Consider the following 6,367-nt stretch of genomic DNA (forward strand, 5'->3'; position numbering starts at 1 on the left):
AGTAACCTTTGTGTGGCACCTTATCGAATGCCTTTTGTAAATCTAAATACACCACATCCATCGGTACACCTCTAACCACCATGCTCATTATATCCTCAAAGAATTCCAGTAAATTAGTTAAACATGATTTCCCCTTCATGAATCCATGCTGCGTCTGCTTGATTGCACTCTTCCTATCTAGATGTCCCGCTATTTCTTCCTTAATGATAGTTTCAAGCATTGATGTGTGACATTCACTTTCTTATACACATCGGAGAAAATCCTTTCTGTCATATTGGTTCTTTCCTCCAAAACAGCAATCTCTGCATCACATCCTTTACACCAAAGTCCTGCCGTGGTCGCCATTCTCTTGGGGGTGGTGTGTGCGATCAAGTTCACCTCTGACGTTCTGAGCGGATTGAATCGCTCGCACTTCCTGGGTTCTAGACTTTAGATTTATTTGGCGATGTGACAAAGAACAAGAGACAACTAGTTTTGGTACAAAGAACCTCAATTTTAACAAGGTTAAGAATGTACAATGTCAAGCTTGTAATTACTAGAATAAAAAAACACTTTACCAAACATTCATGGGGTTACAGAATAATAATACACCTCCCACATCCCAATGCCTAACTCTGACTCGGTCAAATTCTCGGGCAAACAGGGATTATGCTCACCAATCCTCTTATTGTCAGTTGGCGGTGGTTCGCAATATTGGGGTTCACTGGACTCTGTAAGTTCTGCTTGCCATACCCTGAATGTTGTGAAAGACTTCTTGCTGCATAGTCTTCAGTTGGGTGGTGTCCGCTGATGCGGCAGGGCGCATATTGGATTTATGGGTGAGTACCCACTTTCTTCTGTCAGCAATTGGTTTTAAAGTTCTTTTGAGTAATGTTTCACCTGTTGTTACCGAGGAACAGATTGTAGAGGGGAAACTTTCGAAGCTTCGGTTTCTTCTTGAGGACTGTTTATCTTAGAATTTGTCGGTCGCGATGTTATCGATGTTACCACGTTGGCTGTGGTCAGTTGCTGCCGCGATTATGATGTCGGAAGTTACTGGGAACTGCTTTCTCTGCTGTGATGATGTTCTTCCTTCTCCGTCGGTAGCAGGGCAGTGTGGTCCAGGAGTGTCGTCGAGGCTGAAGATGTCGGAGCTCAGAAGACCTGCATAGGAGGCTGTGTAGCAAGCTCTCTGGAAGGCTTATTACAAACTGCTGCAGTGGTCTCTCTTCTTTTTCCCTCGTTCCCCTTCTCCTTCTTTCGTTAAAAAACAGGGCCCCAGTTATAATTTGGGAGCCATTCTAATCTGCGTGCCAAATGAGCCCCGATTCTTTGATTTTAATTTTGGTTGGGCTTGATATCTCTTTGTTATATTTTGGTGGGCCCATTAATGGTAACCTGTCTCAGATGTGTCGATCTTTTGAATTTGTTTCTTGATCGGGAAAATTAGATTTTTGGTATTTGCAATGTCAGCCTCGGCCTGGATTTTCCATGCGGGATGGATGGGCCATTGTCATTATGTATACGCTGGATGGGTTTCCTACTCAGAGTGATGGCTGGCTATCTCTGGGTTGATTGTTGCTATGTTAATGTCTCCCGGGGAGATGGGTTTTCGAGTTTACACAATTTCCCAGACAATTTGTTCAGCTTCAATATCCCAGACAGCTTCAATATCCAAACTGGTTTCTTTGAACGATCCTTTAGTTCTCAGCCCTTTCCACACGGACCCAATCTGCCTTGTAAAATCCCAAATTCGATTAAAACTCGTAGTTTCTTCCAGTTAGATCCCAAACTTTCTGGTTGATAGTTCCAAATTAAATTTCCTTTCCAATGAGTCCAAACACAGGGGAGGTTGTCCCACGAATTTTTGCCATCCTACTCCTGCACCTATTTTCTATGTTTCTATTTTTCGATGTTTCTATGTTTCAAAAACTTTGGCATGATTGGTTCCATGGTGTAATGGTGAGCATTCTGGACTCAGTAAACCAGTGATCTGAGTTCAAATTGTGGTGGAACCTCAATTCTTGCTGTCCCAGCTGCTGCAAATTTGGGACAAACAAGTGAAAGACACCTGGTGCTGGTGGGCAGTTTTGTTGCCTTTGTCAGTGTTGCTTGGTCTAGTTTTGAAATCATGTGCTCAACCATCAGTTACTTGTTACAAATCAGCGGAGGAGAAACCAGTTTTTTATCTAATGCTGCCTTTACCTGCACAATGTGTGCTGAGATTATCTGTGCCATATGCATTCAGCAGGATGAATAAAAGCAACGCTTTTGAAATGCAGGCACTGCATGTTTTGTACTCGAAAAAATTAGCATTTTCTTTTCATGCCAAGCATTTTACATTAATGCATTGCAATGCCAATGCACTTTTTACCTGGCAAGACTGAAGTACAAGCTGTGATGAACAGTATGAAACAGAAACAGCTACTTGAGAACCCATAGCCTCGACGCTATCTGTGTGAATTGCTCTGCATCGATAATTAGCAGAACGTAAAGAGGGAAAACTGATGCGATGGAAGAGAAAAGGCCGAGCCAAATTGTAATGTTGCAGATGGTTTTGTTGTTTTTGAGAAATGTTTCAAAGATTTTGTTATGGTTGTTGCCATGGTGTAATGGTGAACACTCTGGACTCTAAATTTAATGATCTGAGTTCAAATCTCAGTTGAACCTGAATGCTTTTTGTCCCAGCTGCTGAAAATTTGGGACTAACAAGTGAAAGACACCTGGTGCTGGTGGGCAGTTTTGTTGCCTTTGTCATTGATGCTTGATCTGCAAGTCTAGTTGTCAAATCGTGTGTTCAACAATCAGTTATCTGCTACAAATCAGCGGAGGACAAATCGGTTTGTCGTCAAAAGCTGCCTTTGTCTGCACAATGTGTGCTGAGATTATCTGTGCAATATGCATTCCGCAGGATCAATAAAAGCAATGCTGTTTGAAATGCAGGCACTGCATAGAATCAAAGAAACACAGAAAATACTTGCAGGGGTAGGCCATTCGACCCTTCGAGCCTGCACCATCACTCAATAAGATCATGGCTGATCATTCACCTCAGTACCCATTTCCTGCTTTGTCTCCATACCCCTTGATCCCTTCAGCCGGAAGGGCCACATCTAACTCCCGCTTGAATATATCCAACGAACTGTCATCAAAAACTCTCTGCAGCAGTGAATTGCACAGGTTAACAACTCTCTGAGTGAAGAATGTTCTCCTCATCTTGGTCCTAAATGGCTTAAACTGTGTTCCATGGTTCTGGACTTCCCCAACATTGGGAACATTCTTCCTGCATCTAACCTGTCCAGTCCCATCAGAATTTTATATGTTTCTATGAGATCCCATCTCATCTTTCTAAACGCCAGTGAATAAAGGCAGTCGATCCAGTCTCTCCTCATATGTCGGTCCTGCCATCCTGGGAATCAGTCTCGTGAACCTTCGTACTCGACAAAACGTTTTCTTTTCATGCCAAGCATTTTACATTAATGCATTGCAATGCCAATGCATTTTTTACCTGGCAAGACTGAAGTACAAGCTGTGATGAACAGTGTGAAACAGAAACAACTACTTGAGAAACCATAGCCTCGACGGCATCTATGTGAATTGCTCTGCGCCGATAATTAGCAGAGCGTAAAGAAGGGAAACTGATGCGAGACATGAGAAAAGGCCGAGCCAAAGTGTAATGGTGGCAATGATTTTGTTGTTTTTGAGAATTTTTTCAAATATTTTGGTGTGTTTGGTTCCATGGTGTAATGTTGAGCACTCTGGACTTTGATTCCAGCAATCTGAGTTCAAATCTCAGTGGAACTTCAATTCTTGGTTGTCCCAGCTGCTGAAAATTTGGGACAAACAAGTAAAAGATACCTGGTGCTGGTGGGCAATTTTATTGCCTTTATCATTGATGCTTGATCGACAAGTCTCGTTGTCAAATCGTGTTCTCTGTGGGAGCACAGTCCCGCATTGCTGAACTCTTTGATTCAGCACGCAGTCTGACGTTTGGATTAAAAAACAGGAAGATTGAAGTTTGGATGGAAAAGAGACTGTTAGACAATGTGGTGCCTTCAGCCAGTGAGATGAGTAACTGGTCATTGTCTGGATGTTATATATTTGAGTACCTTGTTGCGGTGGGAATAATGGAAATTCAGGACTAAACGATTTGACGATGTCTGTATGTTCTGTATTTGAGTTTAAACTTGTTACTATATAATGAGATCTGTAGGTGGAACAAGCAATATTAAGTCTGTCTGTTAAACGATTCAGAAAGCAATTCGTCTGGATTGTCTAAAAGCAAAGAATAAGAGTTCAAAGGCTTTTTCAGTATAAAGATGAGACATTTATGGACTGCAGAGACACAGACACCAGAGACACTGGACATTTGGAAGGTGTGTGTCTCAAGCAGCCACGGAAATCGAAGCAAGCTGCCTTTGTGAAGTGTTCTCAGTAACTTTCATACTTGGTTTGTTTAGTATGAATGTTTAACTAAAAGACCCGATCCTGCCTTTACTACAACGGAGTGTGTGCGGGAAATTCGACGTTAAAAGCAACGAAGCGAAAAGAGCAAGACAGCTGTTTACAATATTTTGGTGACCCCGACGTGATTTTCAAAAGTTCGTTCGCTTATTCGAAGACCCCGACGTGAAGCAGAAAGTTGGCTGAGTTGTTGGAAGAAGTGTTTCCCACACATCAGTTCGAGGGGTGAGCATTCTCTTAGTTGTCGTGATTAAAGGGATCTTCAGTTAGTAATGGGAGGCTCAGGGGATATTACAGTTGAAGTCGCGTTTAATCACGGCAATATCCACATTCAGGAGCTGAAAAGGAATTAAAACCGAATACCGGCTTCGGGACAATCAGAATACTTCGTCACAGACAAGGCACTGGAAGGCTGGAAGGTAGATCACACCGGTTGTGGGAGAGCTGGTTGGTGGTGACATGGAAGTGTCTGCAGTGTGCGGGACCAGACTGCTTCCACGCATCCACAATGAATGTCCCACCCTTTACTTGGGAAAAGTACAACTGAGAGTGGACAAGTTCCATCCCGGTCAGAGCAATCTGAAGCATTAACTGACTGACACCCTGGTTTGGGATGTCTTGCAGCATGTAATTGCGTCAGTCTCTGTGGCGCAATGGGTTGGCGTGTTCGGCTATTAACCGAAAGGTTGGTGGTTCGAGCCCACCCAGGGACGAAACATTTAACTGTTTTTCCCCGAGGATTCGGTGCTCCACGATTCCAGGTTGTCATTGTGTGTTTTGGCTGCGCGAATATATTCCACAAACATTGCCAGCTGTGCTGTTATCTAGTGAGTTCCCACTCCAATACTTTTATGAGCATTCAGTTTGAGTGTATACAGAACTGAACAGAGATATCAGAAATTGTAACAAGGTTGTGGGACATTGCTTTTTGTTAATATTGAACCACTATTATGAATAAATCCATTTCTTCAAATATTTAATTGAACATGTTTTCAAAATGTTTCCGCGCAGTTTTGAACCAGGGACATTTCGCGTGTGAGGTGAATCTAATAACCACTACATTACGGAAACACTACAGCAATGTTCGGAACATAACCAGAGCTTTAACCTGCACAGCTGGCCTATACTTCAGGACCTGGTTTTATGAGAATAGAGTGATGGTGCTATATTTAGGAAGGCTGTGAGTGTGGCAGGAATTGATCTAGTGTTTCCCAGACTTTACACATAGGAACAGGAGGTGGCCATTTAGCAGCGAGTGGTTAGGATCTGGAATGCACGGCTTGAAAGGGTGGTGGAGGCAGACTCAATCTTATCTTTCAAACGGGAGCTGGATCAGTGTCTGAAGGAAAAACAATTGCAGGGCTACAGGGAAAGGGCGGGGGAGTGGGACTCGCTGAGATTCGGCACGGACTCGACGGGCCGAATGGCCTTCCGTGCTGTAACCATTCCATGATTCTATAAGTTCGTAGCACATTTCATAGTGTGGGTGGAAGCAGAACATTTCAAAGGGACATGGATTGAGTCGGCAAAACTAAGGCATCTGATTCAGGAGATTCGGGGGGCGCGGAAATTCGGAAGTATAATGACTTTGAAAGGAACATTTTTGTTTTGTGCAGTTACGGTCAGAGAAATGTTTGTGAAAGGAATTTTTGGAACAGAGGACTGCAGCATTTAATCTTCTGCCTTAACACTTCTTCCTGGGTGTCGGGGTCACATTTCTTTTCGAGGTTATTCTTCTCAAAAAGGAGTTAGATGTAGTCCTTCACACTAGGGGGATCAAGGGCTATGGCGAGAAAGCAGGAATGGGGTATTGAAGTTGCATGTTCAGCCATGAACTCATTGAATGGCGGTGCAGGCTCAAAGGGCCGAATGGCCTACCTCTGCACCTATTTTCTATGTTTTCTATGTTTCTTGAATTTATATTTGC

General features: G+C 43.1%; 1 non-coding gene across 1 annotated transcript; it reads left to right on the forward strand.

The window, feature by feature from the left end:
• The first annotated feature begins 5,079 nt into the window (after positions 1 to 5,079).
• trnan-auu (transfer RNA asparagine (anticodon AUU)) lies at positions 5,080 to 5,153 on the forward strand. The gene has a single exon. It is a non-coding gene; the product is annotated as a tRNA-Asn (tRNA).
• Positions 5,154 to 6,367: the final 1,214 nt, after the last annotated feature.

The sequence above is a fragment of the Pristiophorus japonicus genome, unplaced genomic scaffold (assembly GCF_044704955.1).
Source record: "Pristiophorus japonicus isolate sPriJap1 unplaced genomic scaffold, sPriJap1.hap1 HAP1_SCAFFOLD_91, whole genome shotgun sequence".
NCBI lineage: Eukaryota > Metazoa > Chordata > Chondrichthyes > Pristiophoridae > Pristiophorus > Pristiophorus japonicus.